This window comes from Aplidium turbinatum, chromosome 2 (genome assembly GCF_918807975.1).
Source record: "Aplidium turbinatum chromosome 2, kaAplTurb1.1, whole genome shotgun sequence".
Taxonomy (NCBI): domain Eukaryota; kingdom Metazoa; phylum Chordata; class Ascidiacea; order Aplousobranchia; family Polyclinidae; genus Aplidium; species Aplidium turbinatum.
Genome location: NC_137473.1, coordinates 28,631,323 through 28,658,439, shown reverse-complemented (window position 1 = coordinate 28,658,439; position 27,117 = coordinate 28,631,323). Strand labels below are relative to the sequence as shown.

The window sequence follows — 27,117 nt, the reverse complement described above, 5'->3', positions numbered from 1 at the left end:
ATATGGAAATTTGTAATTTTTTTGCCTGCTTTAAGCTATGCTTTTGTTGTTCGAATGTTGCAGAACAAAATTGCCTATGACTAAATATTCTTCTCAAGTTAAATTTCACTGTTTGACTGTTCGTCCGAACCTAATTTTGTTTTCGAAAACAAAATAATGTAACTGACCTCCACCTCCAGTGTGGTTCCTGAAGCAGGGAAGAAAGAGATTAACTGCGGGAGGCCAGACTTGCACTTCGAGTTTGCCAAACGTTACTGATAAGGCATGGACTTCTAAATACTAGCATCTGGACAGGACACGATTCTAGTATTTAGAAATCCATGGATAAGGTAAGATTTCTCTGCAGACGTATCCACTAAGATTAAAAAGCAACAAACGAATTAGTGGCACCTTCATCTTTATTTTGTTAAGTGCAAAAAAACAAGTTTTTAAGTTTTGTTTATGTAACAAATAAAAATTGAATTTGCTACTGTAGCAAATGAAATTGCTCGCGTATTTAAAAAAACAAACAATTACTTTTGGTAAAAACCCAGTTTCGCGTCATTCATGTAACGCGGCATTCAGGCCTTTTGTCATTCGTGAGATGAGGCATTCAGGTCTTGAGTCATTCGTGCCTTGCCACCTAGGGATGGCGTCATTTGCAATTTTGAATTTGAAATGTAATTTTTAAATTAAGATGCTTTTAAAATTGCAAACAGAAGTACATCGGCAGGCCCACAACTAATCATTCTAATTACAAGGTTAAAAAGGTACTTTTTGAAATTTGGGGAGGAACAGTTTGGTACTGAGATTAAGTTTCATGATTTAACTATGCCTGTTGTGGATCAAAAGCCGGCGTATACACAATAATGTTCATTCCGATCAAAATGTGCCGATCTAGTTTTGTCTCATTTTTAGTAGAAATATTTTTCAAAAAAAAGTGAGAACAATTATGTTCTCTGTTGTGGGCTTGTTCGTGAACAATTTGCATGACTTTAATCGCATGTGATTCACGGCAGACTTAGCTCATCTGACGGGGAATCGTCTTTCTTGAGATTAAGTGACAGCAGCTTAAGTAACAAATGGCCGTCACCGCAACATGCTAGCTTAACTGGATGCTTAACGGACAGGTTGGTTATCTCCAGTCCTTGGTTCATTGTAAAATCAAGCGTTTTCACTTGGATTAAATTTAAAAAACATAGTTAAACCCCCTAACCAGCTACTTCTTAATAATATACATATTACATAACTACAATTTTGCTCAATTATGGCTTGAATTGAACCGCATGCTTATTGGTCAATGCTCATTGCTCAATTGCTCATGGGTTGTTCGATATACTGTACAGTATCACTTTTATAATTATAGAAAATCTAAACTTGCTAAGTCATGCGCCACTTCAGGTTTCATGCTAGGTGGCCTGACAATCATCAGGCGCAACACTTATTTAAGTAGAAAACTACTTAAATAAGTGTTGCGCATGATGATTGCCAGACCACCTAGCATACAACTTTAGGTAGCGCGTGACTTAGCCAGTTTAGATTTTCTATAATTATGTTAGCTGTGCTAGCTACTTGAGCACTTTGCAATTGCTAAAATTTAACATTGGATTGTATAACTTTTGGTTTTATGTGTATGTATAAGTTTATTGGATGTTATATTTATGTATTTTTTTGTAAATTAGGAACGTATGCGTAGGGTGTACCATTTTCCCCGACTTTTAGCAAAAAGCCTGAACTTTTTTTGCTTATGAGGTTATCTTAGAAAACAACTTTTGCAAAGTTTCATTTTGATTGGACAAAGTTTAACCCCCCCCACCCGGCCATTTTCTAAGAGGACTAACGGCATTTTCTTCACATTATCGCCACTAGATGGAGCTGCTTACAAGATGCAACTGCGTATTTACTTTGGAAACATACCCCTCTTCATTCTGCATAATTAAAAAAAATTTACCTGAATTGGCTAATGGGAAGCAGAAGTATGGGCAGTTTTGTACTCTCTCCTAGCGCAATACTGCCTCTAGTGGCCAACACATAACAACAATTATCTCCTTAACTGTTCATCCAATTGAAGCAAAACTGGTGTCTAACCCCCCATTTTCGAGGGTGGTGAGTTCAGTTTTGCTGCTAGTTTTAAAGATTCTAGCCACTAGGTGGCAGAAAAGTTGCTTTTTGTAACTAAAGTTTCCTTTTATGTATTTTAGGTATTACATTAAGACTAAATTGAAGGTGAAATTAAATGGTGTTGATTTGATCATAATGGATGGCACTAGTTTAAGGGAATATATACTTGGTACTGGTCCAACAGATGATGAAAAACAAATAAATGGAAGTCGACTACCCACAGAATGTCAAGTTATTTTATGCTACCTGGCTCACCATCTGACCTCAGCATCAAAAAGAGATGCTGCAAACAAAACTGTTGAAATTGTGCTTCCATTCTACTATAAAGCTAATGTACCAACACTTCACAAAAAAAAATGGCCGAGGCACTGAATTGGCATATTATGGCATATTATGCCAAAGGGGCATATTATGCCAATTTAAAGCTTTTTTTAATAGTTGTATGCAAATAAGGTAAAACTTAAAACACAAGATCAAAAGTAAAAGCACAAGATCTTGTGCTAAAACACAAGCCGTGGCACCACCGCGGCTGACACAGTGACAAATTAGTCTAAAACCAAAAGTCCCCAAAATTCAAAATTAGTTGTGTTCAAGTTTGGCGCTTACAATAAATAAATTCCAAAATACGCCACAAAACCAACCAACTTTGGAAATTTATAGAGCAGCAAGGGGAACTTCAAATGGGCAATATTAGGTGCCAAAGGGGGCATTATTACATCAGTATGAGTGACAATGGACGGATTTGGAAGTCCTTGGCACTTGAAGATTCAAGAATCCAATCCCAACTCAATGTTGTGTCATAATAGTAGGTTTTAGTAATGAAAGGCCACCGTGATTGAGGACTGGGGTATAAGGGAAGGAACATTACATCATAATTTGGGTTTCTGAAAAATTAATGAAGGGTTTGCGCAAACTCTCCAAATAGGCTATCATAATTGATAATAAGATGTAAAATGTAAACCAAATCATTTGTGTAGTCGTACAAAAACTATTCGACAAGTAATGTGCAACCTAAGGGCGGTAGGCACTTTAACATTCTGATATCTCATTGAACCACGAACCATCAACCAATCAGAAGCTACGCTGTTCATGACATCATCAAGGTTGCGTTTCTCGGAACAAAGGAAAAATGCAACTTCCCACCACTGCTATTGCGCTTGTTTGTTGTGTAATTACCAAAAAAAGTTTAAAGTAATAATCAACTCTCTGGCTGAATGCTGAAATGGTCACAATTGGACGGACAACCTAACAGCTGATGGTTCGTGGTTCGGGTTCGTTCAATTGGATATCAGTATGTTTAAGTTCCTACCCCTAAGGGCGCTTGTCGTTTGGTTGAGAAGCTTTTGCCAGGCCAAGACTACCCAGGTACCAAAAATGTATAATTTTTTATCGTTTTTACGTTGCTAAACGTTTAAAAAACCCATGTAACTTGGTTGTTTTTAGTAAGCTGGTTCTATCAGTTTATGATTTAATTTCCACCTTTCATTGTAATAAACTCATCAAGCTTAAATAATGTCAGAGTAAGTAAGCTGCGCATTGCGCAACGAACTCCCACAGCCACAGTTATCACCACTTGCTGCTGACCAGTCAAAGAAAACATCTAGATGTCTTTTGATGTTGCCTATTTGCGTCACATTTTTGTGTTTTTTTTTATAGTGATACTTGCTCTTGCTATTTCTGTTACGTTTAGATGATGTCACGTCATTATGCCAATTTGAGATATAATTTAATTCATGACGTTGTATGGATGAAAAACTTTTACAAGTTTTATAGGCCTACTCTGCTGAGAGTAAAAAAGAAACACAAATGATAAATATTGGAGAAATTGAGTCTCCTTACACAACTTAAGAATCGAACAACGCAAAACTGCTGAAACAAAACGTTTTGTGTAAAAGAATCACTGTAAGCAACCAATGTTAAAACGTGCGCGCAAGAAGTCATGGGAGTGTGACGTATCAAAAATTTGAACAGGTTGTTATTTTTCTACATCAATGTGACGTTAGCTACTATTTAAAAAAAAATTATATCTTTGCTTCTGTAGAAAATCCGCAGCAAACGCCTTTTTTACGTGTTTATTTGTTTAGTATCGGCCAAATTTTGCCGATACCGATACTCAAAAAATGGCCGATATCACCGATACTGATATATCGGTACATCTCTAAACAACACCAAACGAACATTAAATCAGCACAGACAAGAAATTGTAACAACCTTACCCTTTATGCAAATTTATCTGTGTATTAGACTAACATTTGATACCGTACTGCAAGTATATTCTTATGAATAAATGATGTTATTGTTCAGGAAAAATCTTTGGAAGAGGTCAATTGTTGAAACTTTGCCGCTTTGTTAAATTTGTTGTATTTTGTTATATCCCATATATCCCTTGTCGATCAATATCAGTGTTTGACAGGTTTGGTAGTCATTATGGAACATTTTCAGGCATTGTCAAACATTTTCAAGAATTGTCGAGCATTTTCAGGGGTTATCAGGCATTGTAGAGTAGCTACTTTCAGGCATTGTTGGGAATTTGTAGGCATTTTCTAGGACTTCCAGGCATTGTCGATCAATATCAGTGTTTGACAAGTTTGGTAGTCATTATGGAACATTTTCAGGCATTGTCGAACATTTTCAGGGATTGTCGAACATTTTCAGGGATTGTCGAGCATTTTCAGGGGTTGTCAGGCATTGTAGAGTAGCTACTTGCAGGCATTGTTGGGAATTTCCAGGCATTGTCTAGGATTTCCAAGCATTGTTGATCATTATTAGTGGTTGACGGGTTTGTCAGGCATTTTTCGAACATTTTCAGGGGTTGTCTAGCATCGACAATGCCTGGAAATCCTAGACAATGCCTTGAAATTACCGACAATGCCTGACAACCCCTGAAAATGCTCGACAACCCCTGAAAATGTTCGACAATCCTTGAAAATGTTCGACAATGCCTGAAAATGTTCCATAATGACTACCAAACCTGTCAACCACTGATATTGATCGACAATGCCTGGAAATCCTAGAGAATGCCTAGACAATGCCTGGAAATTCCCAACAATGCTTGAAAGTAGCTACTCTACAATGCCTGACAACCCCTGAAAATCCTCGACAACCCCTGAAAATGTTTGGCAATGCCTGAAAATGTTCTATAATGCCTAACAACCCCATCAACCACTGATAATGATCGACAATGCCTGGAAATCCTAGACAGTGCCTGAAAGTAGCTACTCTACAATGCCTGACAACCCCTGAAAATGCTTCAAAATTTCCGACAATGCCTAACAACAAGCCTGTCAACCATTGATAAGTAGGTAAAGACCTTTTTTGGAGCTGTAGTTCCAGGACAAGCTGAAGTTTTATTCAATTAATCTACTGAGTGTTACCAAAATGAAAGTTACTGCTGGCTACCGAAAGATGAGCTATAGCATTTGGTAGCCTAGCTATGGTGTGTACCAAACATTAAAATTGTCTTGGTTTGGCGGTTGGATCCGTGATGCTAATGAAGCTGTCTCAGCAGGGGGGAGGATGCCGCCTGCCCACAAATTTTCTCTGGATGGTGGCAATAGTGCCCTTTTAAGGTCATGCAAGCTACTGCAAATTTTGCAATACCGGTATAGGCTAACAACTTCTGCTATTCGCTTTTAGCCAAATTATAGGGCCTATAGCCTACAGTAGGCCCACACAAATTATCCCGTGGACACATTTTATACTTTGCGGCAGATTGTGATGCTATGAATGTGAAATTTACCTTTCGTTTCTTGTTCAAGCTATTGCAATTATTCATTATTAATTATTAATAGTTCCAACGATCATGAAACAGAAGTTGCATAAGCTACGTGAAGAAAGATTATTGTCTTGATTTTTCATAGTAGGCTATTCTGTGACAACTTGAAATGTACGCCAAACAAAATATTCCAAAGGAGCTCAAAAGCCACCACTTGCCAAGCCCAAACCGTACAATAATAGCCTACCATTGATACGCTAGCCAAGCTGGCAACCTTGATTGTTGATTGTGTCCATAAAGTCAGTCGAGCGTGACGATAATTCCACGATTGCTGAGTTGCATATCTATATGTAAGATATCTATGGTTTAACAACCTACTAACTAATTTTGCTTTTTATACAAACTAATTGTCATCTTTACCACACTGACTAAAAATTTCTTTCTTACTCCATTTGATTATACAGTAGAACTTGGATAACTCGTCTTCGGAAAACTCGTCAGTTTGCCCAAGTCGTCAATGATTGTGTTTCTCGGCAGTCGAGTGTAGCAGGAACTCAGCGATAGACACGTGTTTCGCCCATTAGGCTGGGCTCATCAGTGAGTAGTCAGGTAGTGCTGACGCCAGGAAGATCGCTCATTTTCAACAGTGCATATCCTTGGCGACAGTTGGTTTCTTGTTTTCGTTCCACAAAGGTAAGAATTCAATTAACTGACAAATGCAGCGGTTGAGAACGATGTGGCAGGAACTAGTGGTGCGGTACTGATGAGCCCAGCCTAATGGGCGAAACACGTGTCTATCGCTGAGTTCCTGCTACACTCGACTGCCGAGAAACACATGTTTTTGGAAAAGTCTTGATGGCTAGTGTGGAGGCTACACCGGTATGGTTAGCGAAACACAATGCTCGCTGTTCTATAGTGAGTAGTCAGGTAGTGCTGACGCCAGGAAGATCGCTCCTTTTCAACACTCGTCAATGATTGCCAGGTCCCGGCAGAAAGCCTATCTTTTGTACACAATCAAGTTCGGTTAAGTGGTCATCGCATAATTTGTCAATTCGATTATGTCGTCACTGTTTTTCTTCCCCTGGGACGTAAAATTCGTCTAAGTTGTCATTCACCCAAATGCTGACGTGGCATTTACAGACTCTTTCGAGAAGAAATTACTGCGCTAAGACGTATGCACGCACACACTCTATCGGGCCAGACGCACATGCGTGGAGTATGTTGGTCTGGTCGATTACGGGTGTGCGCGCACGTGCTCTGTTGCCGATAAGAGAAGCGTGGTTCGGCACGTGCGTGGCTCAAGAGGAAGAAGAGCCTGTGCCACCTCCATCTACAAAAGAAGCTTTGCAGATGGTTGGAAATGTCCAGCACTATATGTTATGCCAAGAAGACAGTGGTGAATTCGCAAGCTCACTATCACAAATGATGACTACTTGGTTGACAAGACACTTGCAAGCAAAACGCAGTCAAAAATATCTGTGTTCTTCAGTTAAGCTGTTAAGTGCGTTATTACTGTAGCCTACTTTATTGTGTAAGTACCGTAATTAAATTCTTTTCTTGCTTTCCTCTTCGTCTCACTTTACCATTATCGCATTTAATTAGGTTGCGGAGCACCATGAAATTAATGCGACATGAAACAATGGCAAAATTTAGCTGTTTGCATTGGTCGTCAGTTCGCGTAAGTCGTCACTTTTTCTATTCCCCCTGGGGTGACGAGTTATCCAAGTTCTACTGTAATTCTAATTTTGCGCCGTAGTTGCGTGAATGCTTTTTATATGTTACACTTACAGTACTAATACGAATTCTTGAGTGTTTTGCATTCAAAAAGATTCAAGTTTGTATTTAACCTGTGCAAAGTGTGCATCACTGATAATTTTTCCCTGTGACATGATCCCATATACCAGTTGGGGCAGATCTAAGAGGATAGTGGTCACGTTTCCTAAAAAAACAAAATGAGGCAGATTTTCCTTTTGCATTACTTACACACTGATGTAAATTCCTTTGATGTTGGTCTCCATCCTTTTTTGTAACGGCTTGGTTGAAATTGTGGTGTCCGTTTGTGTGCAAGTTTTGACACCTAACTACTGAGAATAACGTAAACATTTCGAATGATGTATAACTGTAGCTCGCACAGCCACCCAACCCAAACTGCGTTCATTTGAGAAGACGATTGGACACAACAACATTTTCGTTCAGCCTCAAGCGATATGATATTTGTTTTCTGGATGCTTACACGAAATATTAAATACGATCGTATGCAAGATTTTTTGCTGCGAATGAGTTTTCTCAGAATTTCACTCATCAAGAAAGTAACAAAAATGTTCGTCCCTGTAGCTTACTTATCACATCGTTTGCACTTAGTATGCAGATTTCTTAAAAGGTGAATCACCAAAATTTTTGTTGAAACAAAAGTAGCAATTTCATTGAAATGCACTGTTTTAGATATTGTTTGCATACTTGCAAAAGCTGCATTGAAATGTTTTGTGTCCTTCGTGTTGATGATACCAGAATTTCATTACTTCGTTGGACTTGTAGTTCTAATGTGTGCATGTGTGATTGCAAAGACTACGAATAAGATTTTCTCTTTATTTTCAGTATCGTAACACAATCAGAGCATGTTGTAAAGCCGCAAAGCCGCAAAATTTGGTTTGAACCGAAGTTGTGCTTTTTAGGTATTATTTAATTTCAAAATAACCACAAAATTTTCTGGAATGTTAGACCTATTTTGATGTATATTCGGCCACTAATTCCTAAAAAAAGAATCGTTTTTTCAATCAGCTCTAGTTATTGATATATGATATACCTCTGGTGACTCCAGATTTTACCGATTTTTTATTTACCCGAACAAGACTAAATTTCATTAAACTTTGTTAATTTGTTTGAAAAAAATCACCAGTTAAGCAACTAATTTGAACGTGTAGACTAGACATAATTCAGAAATTTTTTAAACCAAACTGATGACATTTTTATTTAACAACTAATAAAATGTTTTTACTGAGCGTTAAAATGATTGGGGGGCACGTGCCCCTTAGACGCAACGCTACTGCTAGTAAGTAGGCCTATGCATGCCTACGCCAGTAGGTGGTTCGCCTGTAGTCTAGTTTTGCCTTTATCATGCAGCCTCGCTTGGCTAATAAACAACAGAAACATGGTTTAAAGCAGGCGAGTAATTTAGAAATTTCTGTACCAGCCACATGTTTTTTTACTTTTTTATTTCGTCACATAAAACTTCTTGATTATAAATTCTGACATCAAAACAATATTTATTTATTTCTTGATCTCCATGTGAACAAAAATAACACTGAGCTGCGTAAATGTTGAGGTTTCTAAACTGTTGACGGTTCCTGGTGTAGGCTACTTTTCGATGTTGAATCCGAAGATACACTATACAGGCAGGGTCACCAATATAATTAACGTTACAACTTCAAACAACTGTATTTAACAAATGGTGGACAATTTTTGAGTAATAAACATATAATATCATTATGACTAACTGCAGACAGCGCACACCTTTTCGACCTTCCGCCCTCCTCAGTGTAGTAGGTACACTGGTATGGCCATGGAGATATATATATACCTCCATGTGACATTTTCCAATTTGTGGAACCTAACCTCCAAAAATGGTAGCCTACTACTGCCAACCTTGCCAAAGTGCTCAAACTGCAAGCAGTGAGCTTTTGTTCAATGCATATCAAGGTGCCTCCAGTAAAGTGCTCAATCGATGTAAACCAAGAGCGTCTTGCATTTGAAATTTTTGAGAGCTTCATGGCTTTGCGATTGAGAATTGTGACGTCACAAAAATGATTCAGCAGTTGAATAAAGTTTTGATGACATCACAACGACAGCATTGTGCGTAATGATGATCAAAGATAGCATAATTAAAAATGTGATGGAGAAACAACTTGACCTGATGGAAAAAGACTGATTTCATTCTTAATTCAATGCAAAAAAATTGATTCAGCAACAGTCAAAACATCTTAAACACAGCTCAGTGTAATTAATATTGTCATTGATGAAGAAAAATAGACAAATCAATGTGAGAAAGCCATAGTTTGACCGCTGTTACTATTTACTACTTCAACTATGCAAATGAAACTACGGGTCTGTTACTATTCGGAGAATTCGATTTGGGGAGTCCGATTCGGAGAATTCTCTATTCGGAGACAGCCTTTTTCGTAGAAAGCCTTTTCCGGAGAATTGTAAAATCACAGTGGCATATGGGTATTGAAAGGAATTAGCTTACAATAGAGCAGTGCTTCGCAACCTTTTTCAGTTCGCGACCCACTTTTTATGCAAGTTTTATTGTGCGACCCACAATGAGATGTGAAATCTTTATTACGGCATCTTTACTACTGGCGTGCGTACTGAAATAGTTAATGCGACACAACACATCTAATTGTTACATTGTTGCATAATTGTTATGTAATTTCCCGATCTAATAGAAAAAAGGGCGCACAATTCATAAAAATCGAAAGTCAACAAATGAAGTGAAGATAAGAGTAGCGATGGCGAAAGCGCAGTACTGTTCAAGACCAAACTGCAGCTTGTGAGATCCATAGCAATGTCGGTATTTTTTAGAAAATTTTAACATTCAGTAACATTTAGAAATGCTTCGCAACCCACCTGAAATAGCTTCATGACCCACCGGTTGGGAAGCACTGCAATAGAGAAATGAATGATAATGAATGAAACGATTGATTGGATTGTTGATGTTTGTAATGCATTGATGGATTGGATTGTTGTAAAGAGTAAAGACCATCTGTATGCATAAGCTGTGGAAGTAGTTTTCAAACATTTTTAGCCTTGCAGCCGTTTCGCAGCATACACATTCTGGGCTATAGAATCGACATTGTTTCAACCACCTTCTTTGCGTCATGTTTATGTCATTTGTCATTTCATTCATTGTTTAAATAAGCTTTTTGTTGATTTTGTATGATATTTCAAATATATCTCATCCAGTGTTTACTTTTGAGTGCCTTAAGCCTGTAAGTTAGTATTTTAAACAGACTATTAAAAATATTTGTTTTACATCAAAACTACCTTTTTCACAAAAAGATGCTGTAACGCAAGACAGTTAAAGAATTTTTGATGTCAGCAAACTTTTGGATGTAATGTAAAGGCAAACCAAACGTGGTAGCCTGTAGGTTTAATCAAAAGGAAATATGTTTGCAACCGCCTAATTGGTTAAGTTCAACTTCGGTACTGTAGCCGAGCTCCCGGTCGCGAAATTTTTGCCTCATTTGCATATTTCTGTAAGTGTAGCCCATTACTGGTTACCGCGAGACGCGCGTAACTGTTTTTACCGATTAACTGTTTATACCAGTAACATTTTTTTTCCGCGGTCTTCAAAGTCAGCAGCCAATTTTCGCCCTCCAGGTCCAAATCTAAACATTGAACTTGAAAAAAACGTAGCCTGGAGACACACCTAGTCTAGTCAAGTTTAAAAAAGTTGAGAAAAGAATTTGATTCTGGTCACTCTAAAAGTAAGATTTTCCGAATTGATTAAGAATTAACCCTAACCTTACTTTTTTTTGAAAAGCTTTTGTGCACCGCAAAAATTAATTTAAAGAAAAAAAATTGACTTTAATGGACGTGGAACCGTTGTCCTCACGAACATAAGGCAAAAGATGAAACCACTGAACCAAACACGCCAACGAAAAATGTTTGCATTCACACTGTATTAATATAAACTCTATGCAAAGTAACAAAAAGTTCGTGGGAAAAAATGTTTGCCTCCTGGCCAATTGTCATTTTTACATCGTTTCAACGTCGCCAGACGTTGTAATCGTGTACAAAAGAGAACTTTTGCAGACCAGGTATGATATAGGTTGTAACTGAGAAAAGCATTTACAAAAGCCATTCGATTTGTTCAAAGAACCCAAGTAGCCTAACAATTCGTATTTACATTGATTCAATGTCTGAATACGTTGAATCACTCAGTTGGCCTAGCCTATCGTTTTTCTTTACATTGATTTGACGTCTGAACAAGTTGATTCAATGTACAAAAACTGTTTTGCTGACTAACTTACAAACTCTAAGTGTACTGTAAGTTAGCTATTTTCGCCTGCCTTGCCTAAGTTTATCTTTCGCTATGACACTGCATATATTGGTGGTAAATGCAATGTCAATTATGTAATTTTTGCCAAAAATAACGTTATTGATATCGTATCTCAAAGTGTGGAAGAAAAAATCCGAGGTCAGATTTGGATTCAGCGTCCAAAAATTTTCTAAATCAGTTCATGGAGTTCAAACTGCATGAAAAGAATTTTATTGGTTGGTGGCAGTGATGTAAAAAGATGTTTTGATATAAATTTTAGTTTCTGTTTTTGGGTACAAGTTGAGGAATTTATATTTGAAACTGTTGCTGTTGCTTGGTTTACTCATGTCTCTTTTTTTGGCAGCCCCGGTTTCAATCATTTGAAAACTTGTGACGGAAAAAGCTCTTCAAAGTATTCCCTATGCAGCAGTGGCTACGGAGACGTTGACCAGCCTCCTGCATTGCCGGCCAAGCAAAACAAGTATGTGTGATTGCTTGTATGGTGTTTACAGTGTTTAATATAGTAGCCTTAGTGTATACTGTATAGTTATACTGGTGATTGAGTGAGGCATATGCATGCTGTAGTAGAATAATTAAAGTAACTTGCGTTCTTCTGGTGACTATTTACTAGGTTACCTCCTGATGTTAAAGATGATAACTAGCTTTTTGTATTTTCGACGTTTCGTCAGTCAGCACGACTGACTTTATCAAGGTGGCTAAAACAGGTTAACACAACCTGTTCAGCAACGATGGCACAACACAAAAACATACTGATAAAATGAATAAAATAAAGCAGCAAGAATCAGAGTTAAAACACGCAACAAGATGACTGCAGGTTTATCTGAATACAGTGAATGCCTAAAACCAGTAGGCTACTTTCCAACAGCGTAAATTTATCTATCTATAGGGCCACCGTCAAGAAACGTTGAAAAGACATCAGACAAAACAGAAAAAAGGATTAGTAATTACAATGATAGAGAAAAAGCTCTGAGCAAAGGAAAAAGTGAAGGTAAAGTTAAAGTAATTTTTTGTACACAGAGGGGAAGTTCTGACCATCTTTCTGGTTAAGAGCATGTTGTGCTTTCTGGTTTATGTACCACTTTTCTATCAACAATCTTTTTGTATAATCCTTTTCAGTTTTAAGAATGGTAGCGTTGGTCCAAGTAATTTTATGGTCTGAATTTATAGAGTGTTTGCAAAGAGCGGAATGCTCCGGACGTTGAAATTTAATAGCTCTTTGATTCTTGATTTAAGATCACATTTTGTCTGTCCAATGTAGATTAAATCACAGTCATGACACGGAACTTGGTACATCAATCCAGAAACTCCTCCTTCTTTCATGGGGTCTTTAGCCGAGGGAAGGTATTTACCTATTGTCAGATAGGGTTTCATCGCAACCTTTATTCCTATGCCATTGAGGATACGCTGAATTTTGTCAGATACCCCCCTTATGTAAGGAAGACAAGTAAAAGATTTATAAGGAGGAAGCGAAGGTTTCGGTTTGGGTCGCTGTATGCTCGCAAGTTTTCGTGGAAATCCGTTGAGCATTGATTTAATCTACATTGGACAGACAAAATGTTATCTTAAATCAAGAATCAACAAGCACCAAAGAGCTATTAAATTTCAACGTCCGGAGCATTCCGCTCTTTGCAAACACTCTATAAATTCAGACCATAAAATTACTTGGACCAACGCTACCGTTCTTAAAACTGAAAAGGATTATACAAAAAGATTGTTTATAGAAAAGTGGTACATAAACCAGAAAGCACAACATGCTCTTAACCAGAAAGATGGTCAGAACTTCCCCTCTGTGTACAAAAAATTACTTTAACTTTACCTTCACTTTTTCCTTTGCTCAGAGCTTTTTCTCTATCATTGTAATTGCTAATCCTTTTTTCTGTCTTGTCTGATGTCTTTTCAACGTTTCTTGACGGTGGTCCTATAGATAGATAAATTTACGCTGTTGGAAAGTAGCCTACTGGTTTTAGGCATTCACTGTATTCAGTTAAACCTGCAGTCATCTTGTTGCGTGTTTTAAGCTTGATTCTTGCTGCTTTACTTTATTCATTTTATCAGTATGTTTTTGTGTTGTGCCATCGTTGCTGAACAGGTTGTGTTAACCTGTTTTAGCCACCTTGATAAAGTCAGTCGTGCTGACTGACGAAACGTCGGAAATACAAAAAGCTAGTTATCATCTTTAACATCAGGAGGTAACCTAGTAAATAGTCACCAGAAGAACGCAAGTTACTTTAATTATCAAATGCCTGGTGAACAGTCTCACTCTGTTTTTACTGTGGTAGAATGTTATTCTGAATATTACGTGTAATTTTTTAGTTTGTTGAAGTTTCAGGTTACTGTTTAAGTTCAGTCAAAAGGACAGTTTATTACATTCCGCTCTAGAAGAAGTCAGCCGTATCTGAATGGGAAAATGTAAACTATAAAGTTTATTGCGTAGCAGACAGCAGTCTTAAATCATGTTTCACCTATTCATTTGGGACATTTTGACTCATAACTCATATTTATGTTGACTCATAAACCCTTGGCCCCGGTGTCCAATGAGAGAGACATTCATCCTCCTGTCGGAGTAACAATCTTGCAGCTAAACGTTGAAGGCCTTACCAAAGCCAAATGCAATATCTTGGGACATCTCACACAAGACCATAACGCAGGGGTCCCACTCGGCATAAAATCATAAAAAATCATAAAATTTTGCTTGATATGGTAAAAATCATAAAATAGCATAAAATTTAGACACAATCATAAAAAATCATAAAATTTAGTTGTGATGGAGAACTGAGCATGTAAAAATCAAAAAATTTATATAGTGTAATGTGTAACAGTTCCAACCATGATAACAGAATAATTATTGTGCAACGATTGTGACGCCGTCTGTTGAATGCACTGATTTAGGATAACATGTGGTTGCGTAATCATGTCCAGCGTTGCCTGTGGAGCTGGAATTAGAAAAGGATCGTAGCTAGATACTTTCATTGCATGTTTTAAACGTCATTAGACATAGGCTAGACAAGTAGACGCTGACAAGATTTCAAGACATTGCAGTTATTGTGGGAGAATGGTGAAAGGATAATTTGACAGCAATGTTTTGGGAAAAAGCGTAGGGTTAGGCAAGGAAACTATTGAGGCCATTTGCAAGCAATGTGTTACTCAGGCCTCGAAATTCATGGCGGACATGTCCTTAAATCTTGAATGGGACTTCTGACATTATTTCCTGCAGTTTTTGCCTCAGCAAAAAAACTTCAAGTCAAACATTGCATCCACCCAGAGATACAAAAGGATTTCAGAAGCATTAAAAGATCCTTTGATTGAATATATTTCATTTGTATCATTTGCTTCTGGTGACTTTGAACAGTTTTTAGTCCTATTCCAATGTGAAGAGCCACTGATTCACATTCTTTACTCAGCAATCTGCTATCTGATCACGGCTTTGTTTAGTAAATTTATCAACAACAAAAAAAACATCATCCACAGAGTCAGAAAATCTTTTGCTTGATGTCACAAAGAACTTCAGAAGCCGTTGAACTTGATTGATGCTGGAACACGAGCAAAAATTTTAGTCAGTGATATTGCAGTCCTTACTGAAGCTGACAAGAAATTTAAATCTGACTGTCTGAACTTTTTTGTGGTTGCTACAAGTTACCTTTTACATCATTTGTCATTCCATTCATCTGTTCTTAAGCAGGCACAATTTTTGGGATGCAATCTCGATCTTTTCAGGAGGAAAATTTTAAAATTGCCGATACTGCGATCAGCCACTTCGGCTTTTTTTTTTATTTTTTCTCTTGATCTTTTCAGGGTACGAAATGAGGGTACGAAGTGTTTAGAGTACGAATTAGGTTGCACCCAATTTTTGTACCCAGAAAAATGAAATAATGTTGGAGCTACAACTTCTATCGTCAATCTAACTTGGACAGTCTCCAATTGCCTTAAAAAGTGTCCTGCAAATGCTTTTGCAATTGATGTACATCTGTTTTAAGAGAAGAGCTTTATGACAAGGCAAGACTGCAGTGGTTATGGTATCAATCTAAGGATATTCTAGATGATTTTTACAAAAAGACTGATCTTGAAAGTAACAAATAGCTACACCAATTCCCAATCTTCTTACTGGACTCAAGCACTAATCAAATATGGTTTAACAGTAACACCCCTACCAAAAGTGTCTTCCTACAAGAGAATTGACTATTATTGGACAAAAATTGGAGGCCTGTTAGATGATGCTGGGATAAAAAAATATCCGCAACTATTTTGTCTTGCAAAATATGTTCTAACATTAAGTCATGGTAATGCCAGTCCTGAAAGAAGTTTCTCCATTAATAAACATTTGATTGATTCACATAGAAGTTCTCTTAAAGAAATCACAATTGTTGCACTGAGAATGGTGAAAGGTGAACTAAATCGGTATGATGATGAGGTAAACTTTCCCATTAACAGAACACTAGTTTCAGAACTAAAAGGGTGCTCATACAAAGTATATGGCTGACCTTGAGCAGGAAAGAAGTCTTGAAGAAAAATTGAGAAAAGAGAAAGAAAGTGCTCAGGCTACTGTTGAAGCCAACAATATGGCAGAAAAACAAAAGGAAATCGAAAAAATTGAAGATGAAATTAAAAAAAACTGAAGCAAGCATTAAAGCTGCTGATGAAATTATTGGAGATGGGCATGCAAAGCTTCAGGAGGCATTGTCAAACAAAGCGTTGGATCGAAAAGTTTTTCAAGCAGCTGAAGCAAGAATTGACATCGCCGTAATCGTAAAAGAAAATGTGAGAAAGTGCTTGCTAATGCTATAGGCTCCAAACTGAAATTAAAAAGAAAAGATCGTAAAAGGGAATTCTTTACCAATTAACTTTGTTTCAACAAGTTAAGTTGACTTTGAAATTGAACGAACGCCATTTTCAGTCTTATTTCTTTTATTTCTATTTTGTTCGTGTTTCAACTGCCTTGCTGTGAGTGTGAAGTAGCCTAAATTATGCTGACTTGCAATCGGTATCTCTCTTAGTTTTTGTTTGCATTTTCTTGATCTAGTATGGCTTAGGTTTTTTGTACTTCAGAATCAGAAATTTTATCATCATCATCCTATCAGAAATTTTATCATCATTATCCTATCATTTTTCAATTCAGTGTTGTGAAGAGGCTGCACTATACTATGAATGGCCGCTATAGTTTTTCATAGGGTCACTTTGGCCACTAGTCGAGTAAGGATCATTGGTTATGATACCTATGGAGGTTTATTTTAAGTTTAGAGTTAAGCCTGAACTTATTTAAAGTAAGGTCATGACTCGGTTCGAGATCTGAAATAGGGCTAGATCAGCTTTGGGTTGCATTAACCATATATAGTGGCCACTCGTATTTTAGAAAAGCCCCTATTAGTGTTAAAATATAGGTCTGTAGCTATTTGAAACTAGGTATTCTACTGTTCTTGCATTTAATTAAGTGACATAGTAGCCAACTAGCCATGTTCTACACCATACGCGCCGACTTCCGGGGGGGCCGGGGGGCGGCGCCCCCCGTAAATTTATGGTTGAGGGGCAACAGAAATGGCTATTACAAGTGGTGTTTCAAAGATAAAATACTTCGCGAAAGATTTAGATCATTTAAACGGACTTAAAGAATACCGAAAACGAAAAACAGCCTGCGTTGCTCTTGCCCGCAAAACAGCAGCTGATCGCATGGCTTTCTCTGAAACGTGAAGTACAGAAGTACTACTGAGATGCGCACAGCACGCACGCTCACAGTCACACACTGCTTACCTTCCCGCGTGTGAGATGCAACTTCAAAGTCAAAACGCGTGGTAGCGAAAAAGCGAATGCGAGGTTGAATAATTATTCTAATTTTACGAGTTATCCAATCGTACGTTAGATTTTTTGTGACTTCAAACATGAAATCGATTTTAGCAAACTTTATCGAGTTGAAACTACGACACACCGAACAATTACGTGAATACAGCTTGGAAATCATACCGTATGGAAATTTCAAAGTAGATGATAGAGTAACTTACGCTGCTAGAATAGTCACATAACTATTCACTGCACTATTACGTAAACCAGCTAAATTAGACGCGCTGTTTTTAACGAGGTCTTCCCGCTGTGAGATCAATTATGATTCAACAGAACGCATTGTTTTGTTCGCAATGTGTGAGAATTAAATCGAAAACCGATAAAAGAAAAGGTGTTTAATGGTCTTGGTCGCAGATATTGCCTGCATTAACGACGTCTCTTACCGCTATTATCACCTAGCTAACCTGACATCATTGTTTTATGCGGCCGCTAAGGTTTGACATCGACCTCAACGATCATGGAATGTTACGTACCGGTAATAACAACGATTATATCTTCCACGCAAAATTAAAAAAATTGATCTCTTAAAATAGCTCTTTCTGCTGTTTTGTCTAGTGAGCTTTGCATATTGCTCAACAAGTGCATAAAGTTTAGAATTGACAAGAAATCATTAAATTTGAAAATTCAGTTTGAATCTTTGCAAATAAACGTATTCAAAACTTTTACTTCGGCCGACAACATTTCACACTCCATAATCTACGTCGGCAATGATTTTGCCGCAGCAAAAATGCGCTAATTTTGAAAACTGCCGAGCTGGTGACAACAGCTTGTCCCGTGTGTAAGTTGAACCTGTCTTTTTGAGGTGAAAATCACTTGCGAAAATCTCGATCTATAGTCAAGTATATACGGTATTCGATAAAAGACTATAAAGACTTTCGATAAAAAACATAAGAGAAAACACTTCGCCGTTGGTAAAGCTTTGAAGGTAAGTAATTAGCAAAACGAGCGAAACGAGGTTAATAAAACTGATAGGGGTATCGGGTTTCCACTCTGCTTGAGATCATGATTTTTTGCGTTTTATTTCGATAACTTCACTGTCTTGATCGTTGTTATTCACTCGCACGAAAAGGAAATGAATCGGCTTGTTTTCCAACTGTTAACAATATCAAAATTTTTACGACTAGGCGTGCTGCATGCGTAAAACTAATCGTTTCAAGCAGCGGTTCTAATAAATTCGGCTTGCGACCTAGGTGTCAATATAAACAAGACGGTAAGCTTAATCAAAGACTATTTCGATTGAGTAAAATAGCGTTATGGTTATGACGTCATCACCTTTCTCGCCCCCCAAAGTTTTTTGAAAAGTCGGCGCCTATGTTCTACACTATGGTATTGCAGCTTCCTGAACAGTTGTTTCGTTTATTGTAAAGCACTATTGCATCACATATTTCACTTTCTTCACACATTACATATTCATTTTCTTTATTTTTTAGGCTGGTTGTAGTAAGAGTATAATAATATAATAACTGATTTACGGCACTCAGCAAAGCAGGGTGATCTAGACATTCAGTTTGACCATTTGAGTACCGGTAATGTTACTAAAAAGTTGGTTTACATGAGCCATGCTAGAAAGATCAAGCCACAGCAAATACTGATTAACAGGTCTGTTCCAAAGGAATTATGATAAGTTAGATTTTTGCAGAACCTAGAAGTAGCCTACTGGTTATTCCCAATGTCTTCGCAAGTCTGTTGTTGCGTTGATTTGATTTTAAAGTGCAGCTTGCTCTGAACTGAGCTAAACAATTTAACCATATTGAAATAATGTAAAGAATAACAAGCTTACAGTATATTATTATATGTTTTGTACTTCCACTCAAAAGCTGTAGCCTATGTTGGGTTTGACGTGATGACTTGCATTGATTGTTTTTCCGTAATCGCTTTTTATCCTTAAATTGTAAAAAGAAATACTTTAAAAAATTGAATATAACAAAACATCGAGCTCTGATGTAAAATCATAAAAAAAGCATAAAATTTTGATGAAAAATCATAAAAAAATCATAAAATAACCAAAAAAATTCATAAAAAATCATAAAATTTTTGACTTTTTTGGCATAAAATCATAAAAAAAATAGGAAACTTTTGAGTGGGACCCCTGATAACGTGACAGCATTGCTTCTGCAAGAAGCCCACACCATCGAAGTCAAAGATCAGTGGATATACCCTTGCAGCATGCACCAATAGCAACATTTATGAAATAGCCGCATATGTGAGGAACTCCGCTAAGTGGATACCGATTGCTTCATCCAACCCTGACTGTGAAGTTAAATGGACAGCCACTGAAATCGAAGGCACAGCTGTGATCAACGTGTGTAAACCACCAAATACACGTCTGCAAGCTAACTCCATTCCCGCCTTTGCTACACCATGCATGTATGCGGAAACTTCAATTCCCACACCACATCCTGGGGCTACCACCACTCAAATGCAGACTTCATAGCGCTTAAATCATGGGCAGCTGTCACTGGTATCCAGTCAATGTTCAACCCAAAAGAACCAGACATTTTTTGTCAGGAAGATGGAAAACAACAACTAATCCGGATCTGGCCTTTGCCAACCTAAAAGGACCTTTACCAAACCGTACCATCCTTATCCCCTTTTCTAAGTCCCAACGTAGACCACCGCTCATCACCCCTGAAAACCCATTCAACCCAGTCCCAAGCAAACCTGTAAAGAGGTGGAATTTTTGCAAGGCAAACTGGACCAAGTTCACACTCCTGGATGAAAAGAAAACCCGTTACCTCCCAGAACCAACTTCTGACGGGTGGAGAAGTCTTATAAAGCCTTCTGCAAAACCTTACTCATGGCAGCAAAGAAGTCCATCCCCTGTGGATACCGTCGTCAAATCGTACCTTCCTGGGACGAAGAATGCAACAAACGCTATGATGCGTTCCTGGCCTCAAAAACCAGTTAAGAGACATCCATGACTGCATCGGTTGGAACACCTTAATGTTAAACGTAGACAGCATTGGGAAGATACAGTACAAGGCATTGACTTCACCCACTCAAGCAGAGCTGCATGGAAAACTTGCAATCGCCTTACAGGCCGCACCTTCAATCCTAAACGATGCCCTGTAACCGTTTACACCATAGCACAACAGCTCCTAGCCAATGGCCAATGTAAAGTGACAAATAAGAAGCACGCCCTTGCAGTGAAGCAGGAATGCAGCAGGTACTGGACGGAATGTCCCGTTTCGGAGAATCCGATTCGGAGAAATCTCGATTCAGAGACAGCCTTTTTCGGAGAAACCCCATTTTGTGGATTTTTTGAATATCCAACGACGCCTTCTGTAAATCCAACGGCGTCTTCGGTTTATTTAGAGAATTTTGTATTTAATTCCACAATCGTTTCTAGCACTAGTTGCAACGTTCATCTGATGAAATTGAAAGTAAAAGTAACAACAAACAAGATAGTTTATACAACAAACAAGATGGTAGCTAGATGGTTTATTATAAGTTTTTACGTAATTTAACGTGGAAAGTAACCGCTCACACATCATTGGCCAATTTTTTAAAATATTGTGTGTTTTATTTTTTCTTGCCTTCAATCGCACTGCAGTATATAACCTTGTGAAATTTTATTTTGTATGTTATTCGCCCTGAGGATGCGCATTGTCATGGTGCGCGAAACGTCAGTGAAGCAATAAACCATCTTGTTTGCTGATACTTTTACTTTCAATTTCATCAGATGAACGTTGCAACTAGTGCTAGAAGCGATAATTGTCCTGATGAACACCCAAACTTTTCAGTATTTAATTCCACAATATCGTTTCTTTTGCATCCCCGACAAAGAAAAATAAATTGTAATGAAATTTAGCCAAAAATAAAATACGAATTAAATTTTTTTTTTGAACTAATAAATTAAAATGTTTGCACACATGAAATTGACGTACGTATCCTGCGTCGCCGTCTGTATGCAAACTTAGAATAAATTCGAATCCTCAACAATAAGAAAATTCCAATCCCTAGTTTAACAAGTCAATACAAAAACGCCGGAGATGATTCAATCGGTGTTAAATAACAAAACAAACAAAAAATAACAGTTTATGCGTCCATTTGAAAATTATGGCGGATTATTATATTATCAGGTAGGGCGGTAGGCTATAAAAATACTTTAATCTTAATGTTAAGCAACAGAAAGCAAGATTGTTAAAACTAACTTTTAAATTGGGTGATCATTCATTCATTTCTCTAAGCTAATTCCTTTGAATACATAATTATATATATGCCGCTGTGATTTTACAATTCTCCGAAAAAGGCTGTCTCGAATAGCCATTTCTCCGAACGGATTCTCCCAATAGTAGCAGACCCTGCTCTGGAACCCCCCAAGCGCAGATGGCCATTTGTCAGCCCCCTTCAGCATCAGAGAACTTGCATCTGTCATCAAACAAGTTAAAAGAGAGAAAGCACAAGGGCCCGATAACACGGAATGGCCCGTTTGGGAGAGTCCTATTCGGAGACGGCCTTTTTCGGAAAAAGCCCTTTTCGGAGATTTTTTAAAAATCCAACGATGCCTTCTGTTTCTAAACAATTTGTATTTTAAACTGGCACTTAGGTTTTAAATTAGTTGATTATGTCAAACGCTATTTGGCAACTGTTTTTTTTCGTTGACACTTTTTTGCTGAGACTTTATCTCATTAACCTCTATTGTTAATTGGGTTCTTTGAACAAATCGAATGGCTTTTGGAAATGTTTTTCTTAGTTACTACCTATACTTAGTCAGCATAAGTTTCCTTTTGCACAAATCGTGTACAAACGTTTCGGAGAAATGTTTGGAAACTGCTGCCATAGCTTATTGCATAGTGCATACAGATGGTCTTTACAACAATCCAATCTATCATTACACTGGTCAACAAAATGAGAAAAAAATTTTTTGGCAGGACATCTAAGAGTGTTTTCTGAGGTTTTCAAGGTCGCTGATTACGAATATGACATTGGTTTTGCCAGATTGACTCTAGTTTAGAAGATACCTATACCCCTAGATTAGCCCAAATTAGTGTATTTACCTGTAGTTACCCCCTAAACATTTCACCAAGAAGTACGTAAATCTTATCAATTTTGTTTGATATGGCATAATAATTAGTAACGAAAGCTAATTTAAAAATTACTGTAAAGTCCTACGTTCCGTCCTACATTTTGCTCCTGTACCAATTGGACATTCTCCCAAGATGAAAGAGGAGTATGATGCCATCAAACTTGTCCTTGAAAAGCTTGACTACAATACCCATAAGTAGCTCATCTGTGTTGACATAAAAATGGTCAGTTTTCTAATCGGTCAACAAAGTGTTTATACCAAGTACCGTGTCCTTGCTCCCAGTGCTTGTGGGACAGCAGGACGAGAACCCAGCACTGGCGCAAGAAAAACTGGCCAGAACGCACCAGTCTTCAAGTTGTGACAGCCAATGTAATCAATGAACCTTTAGTTCCCATGGATAGAATTGTATTTCCTCCTCTGCACATTAAATTAGGGTTAATGAAGCAGCTCGTCAAAGCATTAAACAAGGAGGGGAATTGCTTCAAGTACATTTGCAGTCAATTTCCAGGACTCTCCGATGAAAAGCTTAAAGCTGGTGTCTTTGATGGACCTCAGATTCGAACGTTGATGAAAGATTACGGATTTCACCAGTCAGATGAACAGCAATGAACTCACTGCATGGAACTCCTTCAAGGATGTAGTACAAAACTTTTTGGGGAATCACAAAGCACCGAATTACAGAGAATTAGTTCGGAAGATGTTATCTGAGCTAACATGAGCATTAAAGTTCACTTCCTATTCAGCCACCTTGACAGATTTCCTGACAATCTGAGTGATTACAGTGAAGAGCAGAGAGAAAGGTTCCACCAAGACAATGGAAGAAAGATATCAGGGCAGATGGAATGAGCACATGATGGCAGACTATTGCTGGAACTTGTTGAGAAACTGCCCAAAAGTTTCTCACAAGCGAAAATCTTACAAGAGACATTTTTTCGGGGCAAATTTAGTTAATAATTTTAATCTTATTGTATTTCATACCATTATTTTCAATTTACAATGAAAAAGATAATGTGGTTCCTTTTATCTAAATTTTATAATACAAGCTTGATTGACTGATTTAATGCAACATTTTTTAGTGTTTTATGTACTTACACTACTGTACGGTATATGATTGTGTATTTTGTGTAGCCTATATGACATCGGTAACATCAAGTTTTCAAGTATGACAAATTTAATATAAAATCCCTAAAAATTTCGTGATGTTGCTGCATTTAAACTTAAAACTGTCTTTATTGTTCACAATTGACCATTAAATTGCATTTCTGAAATATTTAATATTGTTAAATCGTTTTTTTGATCTTGCGCATAAGGCTCAAATATGGGATTTTGGTCAAAATGACCCTATGCGATATCTCCAAAACTAGAGCCAATTCGGGAAAACTAAGGCCATATTCGGAATCAGCGCCCTTCAAAACCCCCAAAAACACTCTAACTTTGTCTGCCAAAAAATTTGTGTTGACCAGTGTTATCATTCATTTCTCTATTGTAAGCTAATTCCTTTCAACATACATTATACTGCTGTGATTTTACAATTCTCCGAAAAAGGCTGTCTCCGAATAGGGAATTCTCCTAATCGGATTTTCCGCATAGTTGCTGACCCCCGGGAATATCCCTCCACAATTCTTAGGGCACTGTTGCCCCAAATGTCTGGCATGATTGGAAAGTTTCTATTCTCTTTGTCTGACCCTTCAAGCCATAACTAAAATCTGGCAAAAAGCAACTGTAGTGGCACTACCTAAACCAAACAAGCCAGCTGATGATCCCAATATCACTACTCTACGTCCCATACAAGATCCTGGAACGGCTCCTGCTAACTAGACTCGAGCCAGTTGTTGATCCCCAGCTACCAAAAGAACAAGCTGGATTTCGGCACGTACGCTGTTCGACTCATCAAGCAGTCAACCTGACGTAGGAAGCACTAACAGATGACATGGCCTAAATCGCAGACTACCTGAAACTGTGGATGTTGAAACTGAGCCTGGCAAAGACCACTGTCACACCTCTTCACCTTTGCAACACGGATTCTATCCCCCAATTGTCAGTCTCAACGGAAGTCCACTCTCACACAACCTGGGCTGTGTCCCACCTACCTAGGAGTGAAGCTTTACCGACAATCAATCTACAAACACAATGTTAAGCTATCAGCACGCAACAATTTGCTAAGATGTCTAGCTGGAACATCCTGGGGCGCTAGTACATCCACACTCCGCACAAGTGCTCTTGCACTTGTTTACAGCACCTCCGAATATTCTTCCCCCACTTGGTGCCGCAGCGTACACACTTGCAAAATTGGCACTGCCCTCAACACCACCATGAGAATAGTTACTGGTTGCCTGCTTCCAACTCCCACTGACTTTCCTGCTAGACTTCGTAGAAAAAAACACGTACGCAGTCTGGTCCTACTAGGTATGTCAAGGGTTAACCACCTCCTCAACCAGATTGTCCTAAACTTGCACTCCCAAAAGCCCCGGTACTTGAAATCTCGACCCCCGTTTTCCTGACATGCTGCAGCTATCTGCAAATCCAACTTCCACATTTCCGAGATTTGGAACAGTGAAGGGGAGAAGTTGTGAGACCAACCCAATTCGCAGTCCTTCCCAATACCAACACTTCACCCAGAGCAAAACTACCTCCGAAGGAATGGGTGAAGCTCAATCGCCTACGGACTGGGGTGGGCCGTTTCAACAGGAACATGTTCCAATGGGTCCTCGCCGATTCACCATCTTGTGCGTATGGCTCAGATTCTCACACTGCGCACCACTTTATCTATCATTGTCCTGTACATCGATCCCAGGACAGATATGTGGACCTCACAACACTCGATGAACACACAATCCATTGGCTGCTGCACCTGGATGTGATCTGCGGCGGCCTCAAACGCATGAAGAAGACCTATTTATTTTTACGTAGTAGAATGGTAACTCTTAGCACTGTTTTGTTAAACACGAAGAACTACGTTAGTTTGCTAAAATGTCTTACTGTGGTGGGTGATTTCGGGGTTGCTAAACGTATCAAAAAGTTAATTACGGTAGTTTGTTTTCCTTCTGGAATTTCAGATTTACCACTGCAAGCAGCATAGTCCTGGATGAGGTTGACGGGATTCGCAATGAAGATGATGAGCCTCCACCTCTCCCTACCAAGAAAAATAAAAGCAAGTTAACTACTTGACAACACTTTTTTTTTAAATAACTTTACTTACTAAAAAAGGACAAATACATTGAAAGGTTCAAAATTTATTTCATTGTTACTTGGGTTTTGATGCATACACAGGGCTGCGATTTTTGCCTTTTTCGGTGACGAGGTCACTCGACACGCGCCATCACTATTCGACAAACGCCGTGCCTTACGAAAAAAGAAAAAAGAAAAAAAAAGGAAAATAAAAACGAAAAAAAAACTGAGAAAGGACTAAACGTCGTCAGGTCGAGGAACAATCGGGGGGGGGGGGGGGGCATCACGTGATGCAATCATAAGAATGCTGACTTACGTAAACTTTCTTGCGCCAGGTAGGCTACTTTCAAAGCAAGGTCTAAAAGTGACGCTTCACACGAGAAACTCCCAAGGCGTCAGCGCCGCCATTTTGAACACTGAGGGAGAATGCTTTGATCGAAGTTCCAACGCCTGGCATCAAACATTTCGCCACACACGTTTCGTGCTATTCGACACAACGGGTTTCTTTTATAGATAAAATAACCGAAGTAGGATACTTTAATTGTCAACGTGTTTGCAAGTTTGTATTTATGTCTGACTTATGCACTTGTTGTTCCAAGCTTGCAGAAATGTTTTGCAATGTGAATAAGGAATAGTAGACAGATAAACACGGTTGCAACTTGACTTCCATCAACTAAAAGGGTTTCTGTGATTACGTAATGGGCGATTTTGCATTTGCATTCACTAAAGCACACAACCCAGCTGGCAAAACCCGTCGTTTTTACATTGATTCAACATCTGCAGACGTTGAATCGAAAAAACGAGAAGCGAAAAATATACTAGAGTAGTCTACCACGAGTCACGACCGCACTGTTTGATTTGTAGTGATGTAATAATACCAAAAGTAGCGATACGCACGCTGTTACGTTAAATAACTCAGGGAGAAAAGTAAGTTAATTTTGGGTTGATTCAACGTTCGAGTCAGCACAAATCTATTTAATTTTTCTGGCGGGTTACATTGCGTACCCAGACAGCAAAAATCATCATTTTTACATTGATTCAACGTCTACAGACGTGAAGTCAATGCAAAAATAACGAATTTTGCTGCCTGCATAACAATGCTCAAGAAGAAATTTACGTTTGTTTTACATTAATTCGACATCTAGCGACTTTGAATTATCATAAAATAACGTTAATTGTTCAACCAGGTACCGGTAACAAATTAATATCTCACTGCGA

General features: G+C 38.2%; 1 long non-coding RNA gene across 1 annotated transcript; it reads left to right on the top strand.

Moving 5' to 3' along the window:
* The first annotated feature begins 995 nt into the window (after positions 1-995).
* Positions 996-27,117, top strand: LOC145765521 (uncharacterized). The gene is made up of 3 exons (XR_014288579.1): positions 996-1,109; positions 12,217-12,333; positions 25,788-27,117. It is a non-coding gene; the product is annotated as an uncharacterized LOC145765521 (long non-coding RNA).